General features: G+C 46.4%; 1 protein-coding gene across 5 annotated transcripts in view; it reads right to left on the bottom strand.

Moving 5' to 3' along the window:
• The window catches only part of Rbm47 (RNA binding motif protein 47), a 148,567-nt gene extending 135,134 nt beyond the window's left edge, over nt 1-13,433 (bottom strand). For 2 of the 5 annotated variants that reach the window (XM_087908996.1, XM_085691833.2), the window contains exon 1: nt 11,997-12,388. The gene's annotated coding sequence lies outside the window, so the exon portion shown is untranslated. Of the gene's footprint in view, nt 1-11,996; nt 12,391-12,998; nt 13,157-13,315 lie in introns of those variants that run through there. The other 3 variants (XM_048414870.3, XM_085691840.2, XM_085691838.2) reach the window with 3 other exon arrangements.
• Between the last annotated feature and the right edge of the window lie 804 nt (nt 13,434-14,237).

Below are 14,237 nucleotides of genomic sequence, written 5' to 3'. Positions count from 1 at the left end.
AGGTCAAGGCGAAATACCTAACTGAAGCGCTGCAGGGGGTGGGGTAGTTGTGGTAGAGCGTGTGCCTGGCACACACAGGTTCGATCTCCAGCACCACACACATGCACGCACACACACGCACCATAATGGAGAAACTCCATTAGCAGCAGTTGGCACTTAGCAATGCCTCAGAAGCCAAAAAAGATAATGAGGAACACTGTCAACAGTTACTTTCAGAACCTGTTCATTCAAATTAAACAACAGAAAGACGTGCTAATCAATAGAGCAACGAGAGCCGGTCGCCGAGTGCAATTATCCGTGGGACACGCAATTCACAAGACCAGCTCCACGCGGGTGGATGGGGACTTAGTGGAGGTCACAGGCGATGCCAAAGGGGCGGCTTGGATTTGGAAGTGGGGAAGTGCTGACAGGATGGAGACATCCCTGCTCTTGGCTCTGCCCGGGATGTTATTTAGTCAGCTCTAGCAAGAGCTGATGGATACAGAAAGTACTGAAACCACAGGAAACATGGCAGCTTCAGAGAGGTGGAGTAGAAAAAGCACGTTCATTGAGAAGATGTACCCGCGGTTGTGTTTTGATGACTACAAACAAGGTATAAATATATTTGGGGTCATGCTTTATGCTAAGGAAAAGCCTGACTGTTTTACTCATTCACACAACAAGTATTTATGGATCCCCTATTTTGTGGCAGAGGACACCCCTAAGGTGCTTGGGATACAGCAATAAATGAAGTAGACATTCCAGTCAGGGAGAGAGAGACAGAGACACAGAGACACAGAGAGACACAGAGAGACAGAGAGAGAGAGAGAGAGAGAGAGAGAGAGAGAGAGAGACCATATGCTGCACAATTGTCCAGCATGCTGAAAAGTGATAAATAGAGACTGGATAAATCGCTCAGTGGTCAAGAATGCATACTACTCTTGCAAAAGGCCCAAGTTTGGTCCCCAGCACCCATATCAGACAGCTCCTAACCACTTCAGCTCTTGGGGATGCAATACCTTTAGACTCTACAGGCATTCACGTGCGCAGACATCCACACAGATACAGACACACGTAATTAAAACCGAACCTTTTTAAGTGGAATCAGGAGGAGTACACGGGTCAGAAGAGTGAGGAGATAACCAATATGAAAGACAGAACTGCTGTTTTAAACAGGAGGTGACCGGGGCAGGTAATCTGCACCTACAGTGCCAGCAATTTAGGAGACTAGGGCAGAGGAATCGCTGGAACCTGGGAACTGGAGGCAAGGCTGAGCAACATGGTGAGAACCCATCTCAGAAACAGACAGACAGTACCTCTGCAGCAGCAGAGCGGGCCTCTGTGGTAGAGCTTGCCTGGCATGCACAGCCCTGAGCTCAATCCCCAGCACCATATAAAAAATGAACTTGGTGGCACATACCTGTAATCCCAGCACTCAGAAGACTGAGGTGTGATTGACAACCAGGGCCTACATGGGGAGGGGAGAAGGCAAGGGAGGAGTTCGGTCAAAGTGGAAAGAGCCTGTCTGTGGGATGTGTGAGAACACAGGTCACAGGCACTTCATCTTAGGGCCCAGGTGCTAGGAAGGTTCCAACTGGCTCGTTTCCTACGAGGCTCACTACTACCTGCTGAGCTGGTGGTTTCTGCTGCTCACTGAAAATCTCCGTATACTTCGAGGTAGATTCTGGAACCCACAATATGAAGCAAAAAGCAAAAGAAGTTCCCTGGGCAGAACTCCTGCTTACCCGAGGTGGCAGGAACTGGCTCTCACTGGTTTCTCTGTGCTCCACCAACTCATTAGAGGTAGCTCCCATGACTTCCCACAACCAACCTCCTTCCTCATCCCTCTTCAGCTGACAGTCACACCTCCAGCCACCAGAAAAGCCGCACTGGTACCCAGGCTCCTGGGCTGGGACAGTCACCCAAGAGTGACCTTCCTCTTTGGGATTTTCTCAGTGTTAAGTTGAGTCTACCTTTTTCCCAACAATTATCTAAGAAGCATTTCATGATTACGAGGAATCGTCTTTTTCTCCTTTTCTTAACTGTGCTTCAGCAAGTATAGGATCTGAATATGTGGAGGCTTAGCTGCCAGGCACTGAGTGCTACAAAAACAAAACACAGAACAAAAGCTCAACAAGTTCAATATTGTAAAGACTGCTCCTTCAGAATAGGGTAATGAGCACAGGGGCTGAGCTCCATGACAGTCCCCACCACACCCCATCGAGCCATGGTTTCAGAGGCTTAGCTGCTACAGGGTGATCTCAGACCTGGCTCCTTCCCGCCTCAGTTCACTGCAGCATCCCATCTCATCTTTGACAAGTTTTGGTCAAATGCTTTTGGAAGAAATGCTTTTGGAAGGATGCTATCTGGGTAAGTATTTATTTACATAAAGCACATACCTAGGAAATGCAAAAACGTTACTTTAGATGATAACATACTTGGAGGAAAAGTCTGCTTTTTGTGTCAGGGCACTCACAAACCTGAGGGATGTGAATATTACTCCGACAAACACTGCCTACCTCCCAGGAACTTACTCTACATTCTGGAGAAAGTGCATATGTAAAAGTGCATGGTGGTCCACACCTTAACCCTAGAACTTGAGGGAAAGGCAAGCAGATCTCTGTGAGTTCAAGGCCAGCCTAATCTACATAGTGAATTCCAGGGCTATCACAGTGACACCTTGTCTCGAAAAAGTCCCATATGATGATCATGGCTAGCTAATACTAGGCAATAAGGTCCAATAAAAACTGTACCAAACAATGAGGACCCTAAGAGAGACATACACAGATCTAATCTACATGGGAAGTAGAAAAAGGCAAAATCTCCTGAATAAATAGGTAGCATGGGGACCTTCAGAGAGGGTTGAAGGGGAGGGGAGAAGAGAAAAATGTAGAGATCAATAAAAATCAATTTTAAAAAAGAAACAAACAAAAAAAGAAAATGAAGAATTTGGAGACCAGGTAGCTTCTTCTCTAGACACCCCCAGCTCTGTCTCCTATGTGCCTGCTTTCTCAGTCCTGAGATCCTCGAAGACAATGCATTTGCTTCCTCAGTCCATGCATAACTGAGTATTTTTGGCATATCTGAAAAGAAGAGTTGATCCCTGTGTTTTCAGCAATGCCAGCTAGTCAAGTACTGAGAAGCCATGATAGAACTTCAGAGGCACACTTATAATGCTCCTTGACTTACAGTACAATTACATGGGCATAAACCTAGTGCACGTTTGGGAATAGAGCACATCTTGAGGGCACTGAATACCCCTCACGTGCTGAGAAGCACAGTTTGGTAGTATAGTTCATTGTAGAGACTGCTCTCCTGTGGTCTTGTGGTGAACCGGGAGTTCCGACTGCCTGCTGCAGTACACAGAGATTGTAGAAGGTACCAAGTGTTTGTATACGAGAATAAAAATCAAAGCTCAAAAATCTAAATAAAATAAAAAATAATAAAAACCGTAGAAGTTTGAAGTATTATAATTTTATATACACACAACATCTAATTCATATTAGCCACCTCCAGAATGGAGGCCACTTTCAGTAGCACCCTAGCAGCTAACCGGAGTCATCCCTGTGCCCCTTGGTGATTCCTAAGCAGCGTTTTCTTCAGAAGCAGCACAACTACAATACCAAAAAAATAACGGAAAAATGTTGTGCAACCATTTCCTCTGAGATTGGAATATGAAGCTTCTTAAACAACTCAAAACAGCTTCAGGAAGTGCCCAAAACTGACCAGATTCTGCTAGAACAAGCGATAAAAGCGAAGAGTCCCCCCTCAGACTGAAGAAAGCTGAGTTGCGAAGACTCTAAGACCAGACAATTTGCCTGGAAGAGGGAAAAAAACCAGCTGAGCCATTTTGAAGAGGTTTAGACCACCTGAGGCAGCTGGAGAGGATACTCTCCAACTGCGAGCTGCCTGCGGGCTCTTAGTGTTATGAGCTGTCACCTACGCTGAGGTGGACTTGGTGACGCAGCTGCCTGTGAGTCATCTCTGCTCCTATGAGTAACCCCTCACCCATATTCCTGTAAGTAACCCCAGTGAAACTCAGTGGTTCACCAAGCTGGACTTTGGTGGTGTTCAAACTTTGGTGTGTTGTGGGCTCCCTATGTGGGGTGAGTAAGTGCTGCATTTCCCCAGGAAATTTAGTCACACAGCAACAGGATCTGAAGACATTGGCAATGGTCTTTCAGCGAAAGCTGCTTGTGACCCTGGGAAGAGAATCTTGGATCCAGCTAGGAGAGACCCCAGAAGAAAGGGTTTTCTCAGAGGAGGGAGGGTGTGAGATAAAAAACCCAGGAGCTATGTGCCAGGCCTGGGGGTATCGGCCTATGCTCTCAGCAGGGGGATCTCAAGTTCAAGGCTTGATAGCTGTTTGTCATCTAGACAACCCCATGGTGAATCAACAACCAAGGACTTCTTCCCTGGGCAAGTCTAAAGCACCTTGCAGGTCTTCACTGGTAAGATGTGAAACAAAGAGACAACGTTAGGCATGGGATCCTCTGTCAACACAGTTGCAGTGCGCCATTGAGTTCTCTGTGACACCAAAGCCTCCTAGCTGTGGTAACAGAAAGGCGACTTTGTCTTGAGAAGGTGGGTCTACTCTTGGCAAGGGCTTGCTGTCCTGAGAACCATGTCGTTGTTTTTGAAAATAAAGAACAAAAAGAAATATTAAGGAATCCAGTTGACCCGAGGGAAGTATATTAAAAACTCAACAACAACAACAAGAAAAAGCCTTGTCTGGTGTGGTGGCACACACCTGTAATCCCAGCACTCGGCAGGTGGATCCCTGCCCATTCCAGTCCAGTCTGATATCCACAGTAAGTTTAGAATGGCCAACTCTGTCTCAAACACTAAAATTCTGTTTTATTACTTAAGGTTGGGGGGAGAGAGGTATTTTGTTTGAGGCAGGGTCTTGCTATATAGCCCTGGCCGTTCCAAAATTAACTATATAAACCAGACTGGCTTCTGATTTATAGCGATCCCTGTGCTTTTGCATCCTGAATGCTGAGATTTACAGCCCTGCACAACTACACCTGGCAATATTTTTTCTTTCTTTTGACCTGTGAAATGCTTTTTGAAGTGACTGAGCTAGAGGTTGAGGAAATAGCTCAGTTGGTGCAGTGCTAGCTACGGAGCCATGGATCCCTGAGTTTGGATCCCTGATATCCACATAACGACCCAGGAGCACATCCACGAGGAGGATGGACACAGGAAGGTCCCTAGAGCTGGCTGGTCGGTGAGGCCCCTGAATCAGTCAGCTCCAGGTTCAGTGAGAGACCCTGTCTCAAAATGTAAGGTGGAGACTGTCTCAGGCCTCCATATGCATGTGTACACACACACATACACATAAACACACACATCACACACATGCAACATACACTACACACACACACACACACACACAAACACATATACAGAAACACACACACAGGACTAAACCAGATCACAGTGCTAAGAAACATAGACATGTCGACACCATCTGTGAGCGTGTGTGTGTGTGTGTGTCTATATCCATACACAGAGGATAGAACCCAGAGCTCCCCATGTGTGAAGTACCTGTTCTGCCACCCAGGTCTAGCCCCACCCCCAAGGTAGATAATATTTCTGTGATAATTTTTATAGTCTGGCATTTCCTTGTCAGGTATAAGCACCCTGTCCCCATTTCATTGCACAATGTGCAGCATTCATTGCGCACAAGTGCACATGCCCACGTCATACTGGTTCGCAAAGATAACCCTTGCTCACCCATGCAAGGATTACCCATCCTTTCTGGAGTGGGCTGTCTTCTATCCGTTCTCAAGGAGTATGACCAAAACTGACCAGGAGACAAAATGAGGCTCTATTAGGAAGCTAGGGCTTCCAGGGGCCCCAGTCACCCAGACATTCATCATATCCAGTACTTCATTCATGTACCCAAAGACAAACATTGTGAACTGGGGAGACTAGATGGACACTGTTTTTTTGATTAATGAACCTGACTATAATCTCAAAATGGAAGTACAGATTTTTAAAATAGGAAATCAAAGGACTGCTACATTCCCAGTACACACAGGGTTTCAGGGTACTTTGTCTTTTAATGATAGACAACCTGGTCTTGATGGCCTTCAGCAAGGTAGTGACTGTGCTTCTGGTCCCCACCACCCCTCACAGAGAGGGTTTCTCTGTGTACGTAGACCATGTTGGCCTTGAACTCAGAGGTGCGCGCCTGCCTCTGCCTTCCTAATGCTGGGATTAAAGGCGTGTGCCATCACCGCCTGGCTGGGCTTCGTCCCCTTCTCTCCTACCTGCATGCTTACCTTATACTGTTTGATGAATGTATGTCACATACATTTAAACACACCCACAAGTCCTTTTTATACAATCTAAGTTCCTGTAATGAGCAAATGCTGTGGGAGGATTTATGTCTTCTGCAAACAGGTCTCTGGTTGTATTTTGAACTCATCTAAAGTGGTGTCTATGGCAGCCTGCTAGGAACATTCACACAGTAGGAGAGAGGGGCGGGAGCCAGGTACAGTAGCCCACACCTGTAATCCCAGTACTCCAAGGCTGACACAGGGGCTCGGCAGCGATCTTAAGTCAAGTCTGGGCTACAGAGTGAGACTCTTGTCTCAAAAATCAAAACAAAGAAAGCCACAAAACCAGACAAGGACAAGGAAAGGAACGGACACAAACAGACAAACAGAGAGGCAGAAAGGAGAGAGTCCAGTCCCGACTTCCCACAGTGGCCAGTTTGCCTGCAGCAATTGACGGCATTGGTAATCTCCAGGTGAGCTCCTGGTAAATGCCACAAGACTGGCACACTCGGCAATCACCTGTTTCTCCAGAGACTTTCCTTTCTACTCTCAGTGGAAAATTCCACCCCTTCATGGGTTTTTTTAGACTATAAATCTGCAAGTTTATAACCTCAACTTGTCAAGGGGCTAAGGCAGCGCTCTAAGTTCAAGGCCAGCCTGGGAAATTCACCAGGACTCCCTTTTCAAATAAAATGAGAACAAGCCGAGAACCATGGCAGAGTGTTTGCCTGGCATATGCAAGGCCCCGGGTTTAATACGGTGTACTGAGGGAGAACCAAGGGGCATCGGTCTCCTGCCCCCGCCCCTCCTGGACATGGATGTTGACAGAACACAGGAGAAGCAACTATCAGAGAAACAGAACCAATGAGAAGCCAAGCTCCGACCTCTTCTGGAGTGTTTGACTGACCTGGGGATTCGGGGCCACACAGAGAAGGTGACAGGGTACTAGTTCCACCCGAATCTCTGAGGCAGGGATGTTTTCAATAATTTGAGGTGACAACTGAATAATCAAACCATTTCTACACCAATTTCTGTGGCGGGGTCCTCCCTGCCCGCCCCCCCCCCCCCCCGGCCTCCTAGCTTGGAACCCAAGTCCTGTATACGCTGCTACTATGGGAAATCCATAACTAGTTATTCTCTGGAGGACTTAGTCTCGGCAAGTGGTTGTCTTGACTAACACACAGCTTGTGCGATATTAGACCAGGAAATCCACATCATCACAAGACACAGAGACTGCTCCCAAGAGGAAACATCTCTCTCTCTCTCTCTCTCTCTCTCTCTCTCTCTCTTTCAATCAGGCCAGAAATCCAAGGGCTCCAATATGACCTTTACTTTGGAATCATTCTGACAAGTCCTTCAAGCTGTGTTTAATGTCTCCATTGTAGATTCATAAAAGTCTGCTATGTGTATTCTATACTCATGCAATATATATACATACATATATTTTTAAGTCCCACGAATTACCCTCAGAGCCAGACTTTTTTCTTTTTCCCCTTACGGTTATATCCTTCCATAGAAACATTAGCCTAGGACCAATTTTAAGGAAAGTTCCATTCCCTCACCAACATCCAAATATTAACCCTTGACAATCCAGAAAAGCTGGAAGAAGTCTTGAGTAAGAGCTATCTCACACAAGTAGATCTTTTTCTATGCCAGTCAAAGCTCAATTACTTGGAACGTAATTTACCTTTGATCTTGAGCTTAAGAGTATTAATTCTGAACTGGGCGGAGGTGGCACATACCTTTAATCCCAGCACTCGGGAGGCAGAGACAAGTGGATCTCTGTGAGTTCGAGGCCAGCCTGGTCTACAAACAGAGTTCCAGGATGGCCAGGGCTGTTACACAGAGAAACCCTGTCTTTGAAAATCCAAAAAAAAAAAAAGTAATTCTGGAAAACTGGGCTAGCCTTGACTAAGGAGGAAGATTAACAAAAATTTGAGGCCACCCTCAGCTACATAGTGAGAACTCACTTCAAAGAAAAAAGAAACACAAAAATCGACAGTTTTAAGGGTGGAGAGAGGGGTGGTTCCGTGGTAGAGTGGCTTGTCTACTGTCTCTCAGGCCCTGGGTTAGATGCCCAGCACCTGGGAGTAAGGAGAATAGAAGCTGGAAAGCAAATCCAATCGTTATTTAAGAAAAATGTTATTTACATTAACCTTTTAAAAAATCATTACTTAAAACAGTTGTACTAGTAAATGAAAAAGTTTAATCATCATATTCTTGTCATGTGAAAAAAAAAGGAACGTAATCTTTTAATTTGTTTTGTTTTGTTTTGTGACTACCATGTAGCCCAGTCTAAAACTTTCAGTCCTAAGTTAAGTACTCAGTGAATATTGAGACAAAAAACCCAAAACAAACAAACAAACAAACAAACAAAAAAACCCCAAAACTTGGGTAGAAACTAAGTTCTAAGTACTGAATAGGTGAAGAGACTAAGCCCTAAGTACTCAATAAGTGTGGAGAACATGGATCCAAAAACATTGTTGCCTTGATTTTTTTAAAATCCTCAGTACCACCAACTGCCTTAGCCACAAAGTAGAACTCTGTCTCCTAAATAGAGTGGCTCCTAGCACTTGGGCAGCTGAGGCAGGAGAACCAGATGTTGTAAGCCAGCATGGGCTAGACTGTGAGACTCTGTCTCAAAAAGTCAGTCTGCTGATTACTTAAACTACAGAGGGCAGGAGAAATGGCTTGGCAGGTAAAGGCGCTAACTGTCAACATAGGTTCAGTTTCAGAACTCACAGAACTCCCAAAAAGGTGCAAGAGAGAATTAACTCCACAAAGTTGTCACTTGGCCCCTACATAGACACCAGGGCTTACTCATGCACACACACACAATGTGCGCACACACGTATGTGCACACGCAAAAATTAAATTATTTTAAAGAAAGCTGTTGAGTGCTGTGGAGAGATGGCTAAAGGGTTAAGAAATATCAGGACCCCAAGTTCAGTTCCCAACACTCACACTGAGTTGGTACAACTGCCTGTAACTTCTGCTCAAGAGAATCTGACTCATTCTCCTGTGCTCTTCAGGTCCCTGCACACTTGTGCACATACATACGCAAACAGAACAAAACACTGCACAAGCTGAAGAGGAGGCCCAAAGGTCAAGAGCTCTTGCTGCTCTTCCTTAGAACTTCCAGAGTTAGATCCCAGCCCCCACAGTGAGCTCACAAGTGGCTCCTTCTGATCTCCTTAGACGCACATGCAGCGTAGACACACACAAATAATGTATGTCTTGGGGCTGGAGAGATGACTCACTGGTTAAGAGCACTGGCTGCTCTTCCAAAGGATCTGGGTTCAATTCCCAGCACCCATGTGGAGATTCACAACCCTCTGTAATTCCTGTTCCAGAGGACTCAACTCCCTCTTCTGGCTTTCAAAGGCACCAGATACACATGTGGTGCACAGACAGGCAAAAAACTCATACACATAAAAATAATAATAAATTTTAAATTTAAAAAGTCTTTAAAAACTATAGAGACTGTCATAAAATAACACTGCTAAATTCTGAATCCTACACATTTCTGACAAGGCAATAATGGACAGAAAGATAATTCTATTCATATTAAGAATTTGGATTTAAAAAAATACACTTGCTGGCACAAGTGTCATACACATTTATAACTCCACCTATTCAAGAGCCTAAGACAGGAAGTTCACAAGTTTTGGCCAGCCTGGACAATGCAAAGAACCCTGTCTCAATAAATATATAGTGAAATTAACACAGCGGGGAATGTAGCTCAGTGGTAACACTTTTGCACTAGACACCCCGAGTTCAGGCCTCAGAGAGGGACCACAGTCTCCTGTGTGGCACTGGAGCTCGTACTGCAAACACTCTGGATGAAATGAGTGTGTGCTCTCTAGTCAGGCGCAGGTGGGCCAGAGGCTTAGCTAGGCCGGCTTGTCTTCATTTGATGAAGTTAAGCACGGAGCAGACAAGAGGGAAAACCTCGATTCTCTGTTCTCCCAGGATGGAGCATCCTGCAAATCCAGAGGCATCCAGAAGCCTCCAGTGTCCACAGCAGAACAAAGGAAGGTCAAGGAGAACAAGAACCCAAATTCTCCTTCCTTTCTTCCGTCAGTTGCCCCCCCCTCGACAGCAGCACCCCCCAAAACCATCACATATGGCTCTGAGAGACTACTGTATAAACCAGTGGCAGCCTGAACCCCACGAAATGCTACCTTCTCCCCTTGGCTGGGGGTTCTGGTCCAGCTGGAGCAGTGGTTCTCAACCTGTGGCTCTGACCCCTTTGGGGGTTGAATGACCCTTTCACGGCAGCCCCCCCATCACATATTTACAATACAATTCATAACAGTAGCAAAATTACAGTTATGAAGCAGTAATGAAATAATCGTATGGTGGTCATTACATCTGCAATTCTCAAACACTTTTGTTCTGATAACCAACCACCCTTTGGTGATCAAAACCCCCATCCTCCAAGTTGTGTGGGTCACCCTTTGCTTTCCTTAGGCTGACTTCGGCAGTAAGACTCTTAGATACTATTTGTTTGTTTGGTCTTTTTATTTTAAATAAAATCTATTTAAAATAGAGTCTCACTGTGCAGTCCTAGCTGGCCAGGAACTTGCTTTGTATTTCAAACTCACTTTGAACTCAGACAGAGCCTCCTGCCCTTGACTTTCAATTGCTGGGGTTAAAGGTGTGAGCCACCATGCCTTGCTTTCCAGGGGCCCTAAACCTTCCAAATCTCTGCCTTGGCCTCCTTAGTGCTAGGATAAAAGGCATAAGCCACCATGCCTGACCTAAGAATACATCTTTACTATTTATTTAATTAAATTTATTAATTAATTGGTTGATTGGAGGGGTGCCACTACTGTGAGTGAAAGTCAGAGGACAACTTGGACAAGTGTCTTTCCCCATCTGTCACCATGGAGTAGGGGCCTCAGACCTTCATGGGCCTGAAGAACACAGTTTTCATTGGTAACCCTCCCAAGGAAAACTCCGAAGTGAGTCACTAACAGGCTAACCGGAAGGGAAAGAAGTTTGACTTTTAATTCAAATAAGCAATGGAAAAAACAAAAACAAATCAAAAGTGGCCTGTAAGAGCCTAGAAGACTGTATCTTTTTATCGCTTTGATAAGACTTAATAAGGAAGCCACGTCCCAAAGTGCCTTAGGACAGTACTAGCTTGCCAGTCAACTTTTACCTAATTAGAGAGTCATTTATTGGGAAAATTCTACTTCCATTCATTTGCATGGATTTCTTAAACACCCCTGAGCGGCAGACCTCGTCAGCTGTCACTCTTCTCCAGACTGAATTTTCCACTGGAAACAACAGCAAAGCGGTAGCCTTCAGAGGTGACTGTCTACAGGAAGACCCCCCTCTGTCTGGTTAGCACTTAAATCAGACGCCCTGTCACCTGAAATTCCGAAATCTCACGCTAATAATCCCGTCTAGTCACCTGTGCCTCAAAGCGACCGGTTTTTTTCAAGGGGGGGGGGAACTTTTTTACTGTGGAAAAAGTCTCATTTCTACAGGAAACATGAAGCGGCTGACTGTGTGATTATCTGCTTTTCCAAAAGCTGACGCTTTAAAAATCTTTTTATAAACCCTTTAACTTCCCACTCAAGAAGGAAGGCGGTCAAATGAGAGGTAAGTACTAAAGAGGAAAGAAAAAAGAGAGAGAAAGACAAAAATTTCTGAAAAAAAAAATCAGGACCTATGCAAGATTCGGGGACAGTTGTCAGGACTACCAAAAGTGCACCTTACCTTCAGTAAGTACTTGGTGTCGCCCACTTCAGAAATTAACACCTTTCACGGCCCGGCTAGACAGCCACCTACAACATCTTCTCTGGCCGCCCTCTTTTAAACAGGAAACCAAATTTAAGGAGACTCCAAGCTCCTTCCCACCGTGTAGCTTAAAGCAACAGATCGCTCGCTCTAGGCTTTTTAACTCTCTCGGGCTCTGGGAATTCCAGATTGTCACAATTTCTTAACCTGGGCGACCTGAGGAGAGTAACTCCCCAACCCAGAGCCTGGCTTCTCGGGGTCTGGGCGCTCGGCGACCTGCGGGACTGGGTTGTATGAGCAGGCTGCGGAGCGGCTGTGGCCAGGACAGAGCGGCGCGGGGTCGGATCCCGCGGAGCGCGCGGCGGAGTCCGGCAGCAATCTGTGCCTCTGCAATCCCGGCTCTTCCCGGTTCCCTCTCTCCGCCTCCTGCCCTCCCCCAGCCGAGGCCATTCGCCTCACAGTAGCAAGGTTGTCTAGTATACTCCCTTCCCTTAAACTCACCAAACCAGATTTTTACTCCCAACACCGGCAACTTCCCGTAAATCTGTACTGAAATTTTATCCAGCTCGCTGAGCCTCCGCTGGCCGAAGGCCAGTGCAACATTCCTGTTGTTTTAGGAGCGCAGATACCTTAGCTGAAGGTTTTTTTAAAAAGAAAAAAATCATGACGAACTAGCCCCGATAAAAAGATTTAGAAACTTTGGCCGCTCAAAAAGTCGCATCCATTTCAGACATCCAGAAGGGACCCCAGAAGTGGCACCTGCCCCACACGGGGACATCTGGGAGAGTGGTTTCCGGCCGCCTGGGGCTGTACAGAGTAAGCCCCCCCGAGGACTAAGGACCCTACGCCGCCTGGATCCCAGGCGAGCAGTACCACCCCACCCCACCGGCCTCGCGGGGCAGGAAGGCGCTGAGCAGGTAGGGCGGCAGCGAGCCCCGCCGCGGGCCTGCAGGAAGCCGGGACCTCCGGAGCTGTCCTTACCTGGGGCCGAGCATGGCTCGCAGAGCACCAGCAGGCACGTCACGGGGCCCAAACCCTGACCTTTGCCGGGGCCTTCACAGCAGGGCCTGGGGCCTGGGCGCCTCTCGTTCAAAGTGGCTCATTCTTAATGCGCTCTGACCTAGTGTTACAGCTGGTTTCTAGAAAGGGAACAAAAACAGTGCCTGGAGAAGCTGCAACCAAGCCCTCCCTTAGCCTTGCCTCTGTTCGCTGGGAAGCTGGCTTCAGATCCGACCCCATCCCCACTCCCATGAAACCCACCCAAGGGCCGCGGTCCCCGCCCCACCCCCTCGGGTTACCTGTTTATACAAGAATTAAGGAGCCTCACGCATTTCAATAGAACGCTAAGCCTGTTTGGAGGCGCGGAATCGGCCAGCAGGAATCGAATTCTGTGACTAAACAAACTAGAAGAGGAAGCGGGCACCACCAGGAACCTCAAGTTGTGATTTCGGGTTGCAGTGTCATGCAACTGAGAAAGAGACAGAAAAAAATATATATTTGTTTCTCAGGGGGCTACTTTAATTAAAAGAATGCTGTACCATTTTCCCCCTCTAGTTTAATGGAATAACATGAAGCTTAGAAGACTAACTTCTAATAATAGTATACAGTATTAGCCGCCATTGTTAGCGATATTATTGTGTATTATGGCTTTTTTTTTTCAGTAGAGAGGGGCAGTGAGATTAGGAGACTCCAGCCCAACGCTGTGCCTCACTATCTGTGAGGATACCAGCAAGTTATTTAGCCGTCAACCCTGAGCTTCTGGAAGACTCTATGGGTGGGAGTTTTGCATTCATTGTGGAGAGTCTCAGCTAGAAGGGAAAATCAAGTCTTTGTAGAGGGGTGCACAACTCAATTTTTCCTGCAGTCCATGATGTGCACCAGTGGACTCTGGGAGCAAATGTCTGTGCCACAGTGCATAGTTCTGATTCAGAACTTAGGCGTCTGGCCTGCAGGGTCATTCTACAATTTACTCTGTTGGTTAAAAGTCAGTGCTAGGTAACAATGGACCAAAGACAATGCTTTGAGAACTCATAAATACCAATACTAAGTAATACTGGAGGCTAAAAGGGAATTTCTGCCCTTTAGCTTCCCAATCTCCTTATGTTGAGGCCTGTGTTACTCAGGAGCCCTTTCACCCAGTTCACCTAATCTGATCCTCAGGTCTGTCCCAATTCTGGAGGAGGAGACACTGTCCATATAGAGGTTAGGTGATCTGTCCAA

Source organism: Myodes glareolus, chromosome 8, assembly GCF_982192425.1.
Source record: "Myodes glareolus chromosome 8, mMyoGla1.1, whole genome shotgun sequence".
In the NCBI taxonomy this organism is placed as follows: Eukaryota; Metazoa; Chordata; class Mammalia; order Rodentia; family Cricetidae; genus Myodes; species Myodes glareolus.
The sequence above is the reverse complement of the archived record's forward strand: the minus strand, read 5'-3'. Positions and strand labels throughout refer to the sequence as shown.